This window comes from Panicum virgatum, chromosome 8K (genome assembly GCF_016808335.1).
Source record: "Panicum virgatum strain AP13 chromosome 8K, P.virgatum_v5, whole genome shotgun sequence".
Taxonomy (NCBI): domain Eukaryota; kingdom Viridiplantae; phylum Streptophyta; class Magnoliopsida; order Poales; family Poaceae; genus Panicum; species Panicum virgatum.
In genome coordinates, this window is record NC_053143.1 from 54196552 (window position 1) to 54209655 (window position 13104).

The 13104-nt window shown below is 41.3% G+C and overlaps 1 pseudogene; it reads left to right on the forward strand.

The window, feature by feature from the left end:
- The first annotated feature begins 222 nt into the window (after positions 1–222).
- Positions 223–7913, forward strand: LOC120645249 (annotated as a pseudogene).
- The last annotated feature ends 5191 nt before the right edge of the window (positions 7914–13104 follow it).

Genomic DNA, 13104 nt, shown 5'->3' on the forward strand with positions numbered 1-13104 from the left:
GGCGGCAATCTCCGGCGATGTTGGCAAGAAAAGGAGTTCGGGGCCTAGTTGTAATTTTCCTTTTCTTTTGGGACTCCTTTGCAGTTTGGTTAGGGCAGCTGCTCCTGTATCTTTGTCGTGCGTACTTGTATTCGTACTCGTATTTGTGCGTTTTTCTTATCCAGTAATACAGGTACGTGTTATTAAAAAAAAAGACCAAAGCAAAAGCCAAGAGAGATTGGGATTGACAGATTCCCTCCCTCCCTCCCTCCCCCATTGCTGCATCTTTAAGCAAGAAGGCCGCAGCCGGAAGAAGTCCAGACCAGGGGATCAAATAACTCCTGCAGGCGAAGCCTCTGCTTCTTCCTTTCATTTCTGAATTTTTGCTCTGTTTCTTAGGAGGCGTAGTAGCTCTGAATTCCAACTCAGAAGGGGCTCCAGGAAGCAGAGTTGAGACAATTTTGCTCACTAGATTGCCTGGAAACGAACAAAAGGCGTTGCTTTGTGCTCCTTGATCAGAGGATCTTCAAGAAATTGATAAAAGGTGTCTTTTTGGGAGGTTCGTGGATCGCGGAAGCCTCCAAAGGCGCCATTTTTGGCCACCTTTGCGAGCCTCTGGAGGGCGCTGATGCTTGCCATTTGATACAGCAGCGACAGCTCCGCCGGCGATGGCAGCGGAGGAGCCCCTGAGGAAGATACGGGAGCTGGAGGAGGGCCAGGCCGAGCTCAAGCGGGAGATTTCCAAGCTCGTGCCGGAGAACCAGAGCGCGCAGCCCAACTCGTCGCGCCGCCCGCCTCCGCCGCCGCAGCCTTCGCCGGCGCGGCGCGCCCTCGCCTCGCTCCCTTCCTCGTCCTCGCGGCTGCAGCGGGTGGGCCGCGTCGGGCTCACCGACAGGCAGCACATCAGGGCGCTGCACGCACTGGGCCAGGCCGTGCATATCATTGCCCCCGGCGGGAAGCTCCTGTACTGGTGAGGTCTCTTGCATTCCTTACGTTTGGTTGTATCTGCACACGGCCTGTTTGATGGAATGTCAGACTAGAGTTGTGAAGAGGTTCAAGTGAAAAATATGGAACAGTTTCGACAGTTTTAGACAACACTGCTTACTTCTGTTGAAGGATACAAAGCGATTTCGATCAATTATGCAATATTGCTTGTGGTGTCAACGAAAAGATCCCTTTTCCAGATTGTTACTTAGTTGGCTCAGGAAGCATGTTAAATTATTAATGTAATCTGCAATTTCACATATACTTACTCCCTCACTGTTTAATCCTATAGCTACTACCTATTTTACAAAACGCTGCAATCTTTGTTGTATTCTAGGAACCGTTATGCCGAACAAATGTATGGCTATTCTACATCAGAAGCAGTTGGTCATGATGCTGTTGAATTATTGGTTCATCCTGATGATTATGATGCAGCAAACAATATCATCGGCAATATATTTTTGGGGAAATGTTGGAGAGGGAAGTTTCCTGTTAAAAAGAAGTCAGGAGAACGGTTTTTCATTGTGGCCAATAACACTCCTTTGTATGACGATGATGGTAGCTTTGGTGGGCCTCATTTGTCTCTCAGTAGATACACGGACATTGGAGGATGTACTGGGCCCTTCAACTTCAATAAAATCCTATTCATATCCAGCGAAGCCCCGTTTTCAAGTCAACAATCGGCCTAAATGCAGTTCATTAAACAAAATTTCTTTTGATACTCAGCAACCTCAGCAATCTTCTATCGCCTCCAAGATAACAACTTTGGTAAGTTGGACTTCTGAATAGAAAAAGAAAAGACCACTATTCAGTTGCATTAGAAAGTTTCTTTTCTGTCATTTCTTCTTAATTTATGTCCTAGTGTACTGTTTTCTTGATTTTTAGAATAACACCACAGGCTACCAAGGTTACAAGTAGAGTTCGTTCTCGGATCAAGACAGGTCAGAACTGCAGTGAACAGTATGGTGGCGTCTCTGAGAGTCAATACTCCGAAGATGATTCCAAGGAAGAACCAACATCTAGTGGAACAAACACCCCAATAAATGTACTGCATGATGGCTTTGTTAAAAGGGAGAATTCCCCTGGGAATTCAAGCAAAACAAGTAGTGATGACTCAGGAGAAGGAAATGAAAGGCTTTACAAGATTAGTTTGAAGGCTGAGGAATTATTTGCCAAGAAGGGGATATCATGGCCTTGGAAAGGCTATGAACATAATGGTCTTGGCAAGAGTCAGATGAACCCACCGCAGTTTCATGAGAAGCAAGAGAATGACCAGGTACATCAGGGCGGTCCAGAGTCAATTGTAATTCCAGACTACCAAGATTCTGAGAGCGCCCAGGAAAACAAATATGAAGTAACAGGTTCCTGGTGGTCCTTCAACAATGACAGCTTGAGTAGTATGGGTAGCAGTATAAGTACTAATAGCAGTGCTATTGAGAGAGTAGATCATGAAGCAGATTGTCTAGATTATGAGATTCTGTGGGAAGACCTTGTAATTGGAGAACAAGTAGGTCAAGGTATCACTTCTCACTCTGCAAATGCTTCTATTTTTCTGCAAATTTAGAAACACACACTTCTCTTGTTCACGTGTTCTTTGAAATATTTATGCATGCATAAAACCTTACTAGAGCAACATGCAAAATTTTCTTATGGGGACACTGGAACCCCTGGATACCACAGTTTCTTAACAATGACTCGTGCTTATTTTTGGAGAACTCATATCACTATGCTTCCTATAGTCTTCAAACACTTATTTAATTCCATGATTCACAGCAGAACTGTTGGCATGAATTTGTACCCCATATCATGATAGTGTTACTTTTCAAGGCTTTGCATATCATGACAGTGATGGGCATTTTGCCTCCGTATGATTATGCATATAAGCAGACAACATTAATAACAATAAGTCTTTTGTTTATGTAGAAGGGATAGAATTGGTATAATGGATGGATTGATTGTATTAGCTTGAGGCCTCGGCCGGTATATATATAGAGTACAAGACTTGGGGTGCAAGGCAACCCCACCGGATATGTATGGCAGTCCGGATACAATATCTAAACTACCAAATATACTCTAACAGTTTACTTGCTCATCATATTTTCTAATAGATATATTTCGCTCCTGCTATTTTCATTGTTTTGCAGGTTCTTGCGGAACAGTGTATCATGGTCAGTGGTTTGGCTCGGTATGTAACTTTTATTGCGTGAATATGTATGAAACTTTTATTCTTAGCAATTGATTCTAAAATGCTTATTTGATGCCTTGTAGGATGTGGCAGTTAAAGTATTCTCTAAGCAGGAATATTCAGAAGAAATGATAGATACCTTCAGACAAGAGGTAGACATCTATGTCTAAGTAATCATATGATTTTGATTGTTTTTTGGTTCGAAGGAACTCTATTGTATTGTCGAGGTAGCCATCTTTGTAGGATGTTGTAATATATCACCCTCTTACCGGATTGCTCATCCAAATACAGTGCTTATATGTCAATGGCTTGAGTCATGCAGAAAACAAAGCATTCTTGGACCAGGTCTCATATCCAAGCATACTGACACTGATTAGGTTGATCATAAATCGCAGAATACAATAACTTGAGGAACAAGAATTCCTTGAGTCCATTGCTGCAGGATGTTAAAATAACTCACAGTTTTTATGCACTAAAAAATTTAAGAGGTAAGGTACTAAGGTGTGAGTGCTTAAAGCATCGTGAAATAATAATGTGCCAGCTCGTGAAGTAAACCTGATGGTGTCCTGTTCTGCAGCCACCCATTCACTGGGTGGGGATATGCTTGACATGTATGTACCAGTATGTCTTCCTTGATAAAACACATAGCCAGGAAGTCTTTGTGTACTAAAGATGGATAAGAGTATTTGGTGATTTTATGGTTGTCGTCTTGTCGACAACAGGCGTAACATATTAGAGATCATTATAGGCTTTGATTCTGTCAATCTGGCCATTGCTAGAGTAAAAATAAAGCTAATTTTCCTATCTTTCAGCAGCATAGCTGCAGTTTTTTCCCATCATATCCTAAATTTTGAATTTCCAAGTTTTCCAGTGCTTATACTGATTTGACATTTGAGTCTTATGTGCAATGTGCCCCTTCCCCTGTAAGCTTCTGAAGGGTAAAGCCCTGGTAGGACTTTGTGGTACTCACAGAAACTCTATATAACCTGTCTCTTGTAGTCTTGTATGTTGCTGTGAAAAAACATGAAGAAATAAAAGAGAGGATGTGATACAATTTTGAAAAAACTTCACCTTATCTTTCTCTGATTGTATTTTTATAGGATCTAGACTATAGCCATATGCATTATGTTGTTAACTTTCTAAATCCATATCCTTTGTATGCACAGGTATCACTGATGAAGAAACTACGCCATCCAAATATTATACTCTTCATGGGTGCAGTTGCATCTCCAGAATGACTTTGTATAGTCACGGAATTTCTTCCACGGTGCGTTGTAATCTCTTACAACTGAAAGAGTTAGAACACTGAACACCAAGTTAAAGCTTACGAACCATGTGTATATTCTTCTGTAGTTGCTACTCTCTCTCTCTCTCTCTCTCTCTCTCTCTCTCTCTCTCTCTCTCTCTCTCTCTTCTATAACACGCAGGAGAGCTGATTACTTTCTCTTCTGTTAGCTTCAAAAAAAATCTGAGTGGTAATCACCTGTTTTCTAAACTGATGACAGAAATGGTTTGTCACAATCTGTTTCTTCCAATGTCCTTGGCTTCAACTTAACATGGCTTCATCTTTTAGTCCCTTATTGAGAGGATTAGTGTTCAGAAATCCACTATCCAAACTTCAACTGCGAACCAATGGGTCATAGACCTTGACCTACTTTAGGATCCTTGGCTTACATTGCCGTTGTTCTACTGCCCGCAGATCTAAGTGTAATGCTTGTAATATTAGTACCTATCATTGGGAAATCCTTAGTTTAAAGTATTTATTTATGCACATAAACAAATAATAATAATAATAACGACTGGCTCACTCCACTAGTAACTTTTTTGTTCTTTCCACACTCACTGAGCTTAGGGCTGTTACCCCCCAGTTGGTTAAGTAGCCACTCAGTAACTGTGGAAGTATAAATAGGAAAGTTGGGACTTGGGAGGAATGTATGCACTCGTAACTGGGGAAGTATAAATGGGAAAGTTAGTAGGAATGTATGTGCTTCAGTCAGTTGCTTGTAGTTTTGAGAAGATTCGTGCTTGGTTGATGCTGGTAATTCAGTGAAAGTTAGTCACAACAGTGATTTTCATTGTTACATCACGACTCCTACGCCGTCCTGTTATTCGTACACCACTTTCATGATTGTTGCTGAGTTTTGATGCATTATTTTGCACTAACTAAACTAGCTTTTCAGTCGGTACTATGGAAATGAGTTTTAACCAACTTCAACAGTTGTTTACGAGCAGAAATGAGCCCAAATCTTTTTCTTGTTCTTTTGCTCTGTATTACACTTTACTGTTTCCATTTGCAGAGGGAGTTTATTCCACTTACTTCAGAAGAACACTGCGAAGTTGGACCCAAGGCGGCGAGTTCACATGGCTATAGACATTGTGAGTGCCTTTTATCTTTCCAAAAGTTCTGGTAAATTGCAGGTCAATTAAACACAATGCAATTTTTAGCATTATCACATTGAATTAGTGGAAAACTGGATAAATATGCTTCAATTGTGCATATCCATAAGCATAATGAGTAAACAGAGAAGCATTACAGTATCATTAAAACTGGATAAACATGCTTAAATTAAAGTGATTTTTCTGTGAAATATTGCTGATCCAAGTTCAACCTATTTTTTATCCTTGCTTCTACCAGGGACCTGAACCACTGATATAAAAACAAGATGTCTTGTCTCTATACAAGCTTGTGTTGCCCTAAAACACCCTGTTTCTATTTTGCAGGCAAGGGGCATGAATTATCTTCACCATTGCAGTCCTCCTATTGTTCACCGTGATTTAAAATCGTCGAATTTGTTGGTTGACAAGAACTGGACTGTAAAGGTAATGCTGAAATTCAATTTCTCCAATCTCCATGTTTTCTCTGTATGACTCTCTTTTCTGCTATTAATACAATGATACACAGCTCTCGTGCATGTTCGAGAAAAAGATGCTGAAATTCAATTTTTCCAATCACCATGTTTTCTCTACTAATTTATGTTGTTCAATCAGGTCGCTGACTTTGGTCTTTCACGTCTGAAACTTGAAACAGTTCTGCGAACAAAAACTGGAAAAGGAACAGTAAGTGTGAACAAAATTTACTTGATGAATATGGTAGATACTCTCCAGAAGAGTGAGATTGTCATAAACATTGATCTACAACCTTTTCTGCTTATCCACTAAAAATCTGATAATACCTTTTACAGCCCCAATGGATGGCTCCGGAGGTGGTACGTAATGAACCGTCAGATGAAAAGTATGTTAAATAAAAAGATTATTGAAGATGGATGCGCCTCCTATCCATTTCAGGATTGAAGGTTACTGAGCTTTTTGTTCTTGCTAAATATAGGTCTGATGTATACAGCTATGGAGTTATTCTGTGGGAACTTGTTACTCAGAAGATACCTTGGGATAATCTCAATACAATGCAGGTACATTATTGCTATGTATTTTTTCAATTTGTCTTATAATCATGCATAAACCGACTTTTTATCGTTTGGTGCATTTTTCACTTTACCGGGTAGAATTAGGCAGCCAATTTTGTTGGGGGAGAACCAACAGTAACAAATTTTACTGGGTACAAACAGTGACAAATGACAAAGTTTAATGATTCCTTCTTATTGACACTTTACTTTCTGTCTGCCTGCAAGATCAGCACTCACATATTTTATCGGTGTGGAGTTTTGCTGTCTCAGAGTACAATTGCTTAATTATGATTTCTAAGAAAAAAGTTCTTTAATAGTTGTACCCTCTACAACTTGCTTTTTCTCCATATTCTAGAAAAAGGTTCTTTGAATTTACATAGCCTTGTGCTTCCTTGTAAAAGCAATTTTGACCCCCATGCTGCAGGTTATTGGAGCTGTCGGTTTCATGGATCAGAGGTTGGACATTCCAAGTGATACAGATCCTCAGTGGGCATCGATGATTGAGAATTGTTGGGATAGGTAAGCGTATAGTTTTTTTCCTACTAAATTAGTGTCTCTGTTCGTAATCATTTGACATTGTTTAGTTCAATTTTCAAATATTAAGGGATGGGGGTTGTATTTATTAGCAGCATGTGTACGTTGAGTTTATGTCTGAAGATCATGGAAGTCTCTTCTTTGAGGAAATTGCAATTTTATTCTGATTAAATTGTGACAGATGCAATCCCTCTTACGAGTGTCATTTTCTTTGAGCAGCAACCCACGAAAACGCCCTTCGTTCCTAGAGCTCCTGGACCGGCTTAGGGATCTGCAGAAACAGTACAGCCTCCAGGCTCAGATGCAGCGTGCGTCTGCAGATGCTCTGCTGAAAGGTGGTGCAAAGATGAGCGTTGAAGATTGTTAGCTCCAAATCTAATGGAGCATGGCAGTGGACATTGTCGGCAACCACAGAGAAAACAGGGTGGTTCATCGACAGCATAGCATGCTAATCTGGAAGGCTATCCCCATGCATCATCCTCAGCCGATTCCTGGAAGAGGGACTACGGCTGGAGCTGGAGGTGGTCCAAGAACAAGAAGGTGATGCACCGCTTGCCCTGATCTCAAGGCCTGAAGCTTCAAGTGTCAAAAAAAAAAGCCTGAAGCGTCAAAATGTAGAAATCTTCAGTCAAGGATGGACACTGCTGAAACGAGAATGGCAGCGCTTTGTGGTACTGTTTTTGTATTAACGCCCAATTCGACAAGGCAAGAAAAGGGAAGTCATTCGTAAGTTGTGTACCCAGTTTTGATAACGTTGTGTTGTGCATAACCTATAAATATAATCATAAAAATAGCAGACTAACCTAAATCAATGAGGTTATCCTGTCAAATAAGCCCAAACAAAAAATTGAACGAGGCCATGGAACTGTTCGAGGTATTTTTATTTTGTGAGGAAGACATTTTTATTTTGAAAGCGTGAATATGTTGAGAGTACGATAAACTACATACAATGCAGCTGCTGAACTGTCATGGTACATTAGATAACAGAGAACGGCCATAACTCGTGAACCAATAAATTCAGAACTGAAAAAAAAACATTAGTATACGAAATAGTCAATTCGGAATTAGAATATACTTGAAACTAAAATAAATCACTGGCAGTATACTCATGACTGTGATGCTAAAATTGATTGATACATAGAGTTATGTGAAATGCTAAATTATAACAAGGCATAACTAATAAAATGACTGAAAATCACCACTTATCATACCAAGGTTCACTTTGAAATTCAAGGAACTACACATAATTGATGCAGGTCTTTAGGCAGCATAATACAGATAGCACATCCTGAAGATGACTACAAGGTCAACAGAGAAATGTTGAGACGGAAACAGTGCCATTAACATTGAAGTTCCAAATGTAACAATTTCATATGGTTGAAACCATATTGGGCTATAACATGGTAGGAAACCTACTATCTGAAATCCAGCATAAGGCCAACACAGCGGACAAACGATGGAGCAAGTTTATTAGGATGGCCAAATTTCTGTTGACAGACAATTCATATATCGGAGGTTCAGAACTCAGGATTGAACAAGCATGCAGCTTACTGTAGCGACAGATTTGGTATGTAAGCCTCTGTTCTTGATAGTTTGTAGCTTCATCTTGGCAACGGAGAAGGCTCGGCGACGCAGAAGTCAGACCAAGAAGAGGAAGATGAGCAAGCATGCATGCATGGACTCAAGTTTGAGGGACCCTGCAGCAGTCCCTCTCCGACAACGGCGCCGGTGCTCCGCTCCTTTACGCTGCAGCAGTCGCCGCCGAAGGTGACGGTGAACCCGCGACGCGCGAGCTGCCGGACGGAGATGAGGGAGGCGGACCCGTCGCCCAGCAGCCCGGGGACAAGGTGGACGGCGCGGTCCTCCCCAAGGCGCTTGCGGAACCTGCTGCCGCCGTCCCCGGGAGGCCTCGGGTCGCAGATAAACCCCGCGCAGCCCGTGGCGTGCACGGCGGCGCCGGAGTCGAGGATGAAGCCGCCGCAGCAGCGCTTGTGATGATCCCTTGATTTAATTGGAGGGAGACCAAGAACGGGTAGTCCAGTGAGTTCCTCGACCAGCAGGCAGCAGCGGGTTGCTCAAGGAATTTGGGGAAGGAGAGAGAGGGAGGGAGGGAGGAGGAGCCGCGGTACCTGCCCCTTTCGTTCGCCGGCGACGGCGGCGCCGTGGAGGGATGCTGCATCAGGGAGCCTCCGGGTCGAGGACGCGCCGTCGCGCAGGTGTCATCTCTCCTGCCGAGTCGTTCGAGGCCGTGCTCTGTTGTTGTGTGCGGGGGCATTTCTTGGCCTGCGCAGGTGCTCTCTTTCAGGTAATGAATTGAACGAACTCTCATGAGCTATAAATCCTTGTTGCAGTCAGGCAGGCATGCCACCTTCAAGCCAAGTAACTTTCGGATCATTTGGATGTTGCACTTATGCGAGAGGGACCAAGGTGGAAAGGTACCCATCCCTCACCTCCGAAAAAGCAAGATGGCTCGTGCGAATTGAATTGTGTGGCTGGATTTATTTGATTATATGTTTGGTTCAAATAACTCTCTTTTTATCGGATCTTTTACAATAATTATAAAGTACCAAAGAATACTTTCAGGTACTTATTCTCTTGAATTTTTTCTGGCCGTTGATTTATAAAAATTAAATTAAATCGGTACTTGGTCCTACCATTTTTGGTACTTGGTCCCACATTTTCAAAGTACCAAGTACTTTACCCTAGGTATTTCTGAGTGCTTTCTACCTTCACTACCGTAGGATATTACTAGATGGACAGCTCCTATTTTTTTCAATCGATGTAAAATTTATCATTTTCCATAGCCACCAGCTAGCCAAAAAAAAATATTAGTATATTCATATATCCAACTTAATGTGGAATCGGTATGGTATAAAAGTGGGGAAAAAACAGATGCACTATATAAACAAGCTACAGACTGGCTTGATTTCAACAATCTTATCCCTTCCATTATGTTTGCTGTCCCAAAGCCTAGCGATGGCAAGGCTGCCCTGGCATAACGTATCATAGAAATGTTAGTTGTCGCTCGCCTATAGATGAATGTGAGTGCATTGCGAACAAATTAAATTGTCTTACTTAGATAATAATTTTATAAGAGAATTTTTACAATATTGAATAAAATAAGAGCTACTCCCTCCATCTACTTTTATAAGACGCACACACGCATATCAAAATTCAAACTTTGCAATCTTTGACCAATAATTTGACTATTACTTTTTATAATATAAACTTTATATAATTGGATTCGTAATCAAATATACTTTGCAATGATTATAAGTTTATAACCATAAAAGATATAATATATGATAAATGAATGGTCAAAGTGTTATTTGGAAGACCGTGCCATGTTATATCATGCCTTATAAAAATAAATGGAGGGAGTATCCATATGATAGAATCGTACGGTGGTCAAGGTAGGAAGTATCTAGACTAAAGTACCCAATGGGGTAAAAAATGTGGGACGAAGTACCAAAAAGAGTAGGTACGAATACTAATTTAATTTAATTTTCCAAATATCAATGGCCAGAAAAATTCAAAGAAAAAGTACCCAAATGTACCCTCTGATACTTTACAATCATGGTAAGAGAGCTCATTTTACAAACGTCCTGCTACCTAATCAAGTGCAGCTTAGTAACTCCAGGGAATATGATTGGGCATGGCAATTGGGAATCCATCATTTCTAACCTTGAAATGGATTAGTCATAACTAAACCAGACACTTCAAGGTCAACTTTTGGAGATAGAAATGAATTCATTTCGCACTATCACATATGCATAGAAAAAGGATAGAAACATTAGTTCCTCGATCAGTTTGTTTTTTTATCCTTGTCCGTCCTTAGATTTATTCTATATATGTATATACTGATACTGATCAATTTTATTTGGTAGGCACATTGCTACTGACCTTTGGAGAATACTCATGGGAACTTCTGAGAATGTTGCATTTTTAGTTGCATCATCAGGAAAGGGAAGTATTGATGTCAAGATTGGTTCAAGCATTGTGCATATTCCAAACCATTGCAGGTAAGGTTCCAAGCTGATATCAGCTGCTCTTGAGTCTTGAAGGGTTTCTATCAACAATTCTATGGCCTTTTCTCCATGTATCATTTTGCTTTATCTAACTTTAATGTGGATCAGTGTGCAGAACCGAGTTGTCCAGATGATTTTGTTCGCCAAAATGACTAATGCCCGGGGTAACTTTCGCTGCCCGCGCTCCCTGGCCCGCAAAGCTATCCTTGACATTGCTAAAAAATCAAGCTCAGATGATGCCTGCAACACGGATTTTCCTACTGCGTACAATGTTTCACTCGATTTAGAACATGAGGAGGAATGCAACTTTAAGAAGAATCCGAAGACGTATGCACTGGCCTCACCACAGTCACCGACGCCTAGTGATGGCACCCTGACACCGGCTATCTTGTTGGATTCAGGTGCCAGCCACCATGTGGCGGGCGATGCTGGAATTCTCACTGATCTTCATGACCCCCCGGCCCGGAGTACAGTCGTAGTGGCAGATGGCTTCGGACTGCCGGTCCATAAGGTTGGTGTCATAAAGCCCCCAGACATCAGAATCCCAGATGTGTACTTCGTGCCAGGTCTCCGAGTGAATCTTATAAGTGTTCGTCAGCTAGCAAAGAGCAGAGTCGTCACCACCTTCTACGAGAACCATGCAGAGCTGTGGCGAGAAGGGGAGCAGGTCGGGGGCGCCATTGCTGACAATGATACGTCACTCTACCGGCTCGTCTTCTTCACGCCCTGGGCATGAAGATCCTTTTATGGTGATTGCGAATAACAGAGAAGTTTCAAATGTTACAACTTCAGGATCTGTATTCAGAAACTGGCATGTGTAAAATGTTGTCAGGGGTAACTGAAGTTGTTTGGCATATATATAGGCAGATACATCATATTTAAGCCGTGCGTTTACAAAGCTAGCTACCATCTCGACTCGACCCAGAAATGCCAAGAGAGCACACAAATCAGGGTATCAGAGTCCTTTCACATACCCCTTGCACGCTGGCGTGATGATTTGGCGTGCCATGTCGGCAAAATTGGCAAATAGTTAGCTTCACTCATAGATGAGTGGCAAATATGTAGGAGCTATATGAAGGACCGGAGGGGGAGTGAATGAGAGCCTTTAAAAAATTCTTCTCGACGAGAACAAGTCCATTCAATCTGACATGTCTCTTTTCTAACCGTCAAGGTGACACAAACCAACTCTTAACAAGCTTACCCTAGGAACGGTTCGCAAAACTCGACGTAAAGCGGAAGCAAATGAAAAAGTGATCTACTCACTACCAGAAAATGGAAATTTCGTGAGAGTGAGAAACCGTCACGAACACCGCCATAAAAATGTACTAATTTCGTGAAGGTGTTCCTTACACCGTCACGAAAGTGTACTATTTTCGTGATGTTATCATGTAAACCCTCATGAAAATATATTTTCGTTGCGGGTTTTGACGCACCTTCATGAAAATGAAAAATTTCATGACGGTCCCTTCATACCTCCCACGAAAATACATCACCGTCATGAAATTTTGGTTTTCTCGTAGTGACTCAAGCAAGGCACAACATAAAGTGGAAGCAATGATTTACCAAAGTACCAAAAAAAGCTTTTCCAAAAAGATTTGCAAAAGAGCTTTGTTCAGTAAGCATGCAACAATTCAATAATGATTAGTAGAGCTTAAAATCAAGCGGATGTAGAGTTTAACCAAAAACACTGATCCAGTGTCTAACCAAAAAGACTTGAACTAATCATAATAAATTAAAAAGAACTAAAGCTCTCTTTAATTAAGCATGCAAAGATCTAGAACCAATGAGCAAGATCAAATACTAATTAACTGATTTAACTAAGCAAGCAAGGAATCAGCAGAGATTCATACGACAAAGCTAATTAACTAGTCCAAACATATGTGAGAGCAAGGAAGTAATTAGCATGTGTAGTAAATACAAGACAGGTCAAAAGATTGCTCACTGCTCTTGGGCTACTTGCGCAATGCACTCGTGGAAAGATCGAGTAAATCTC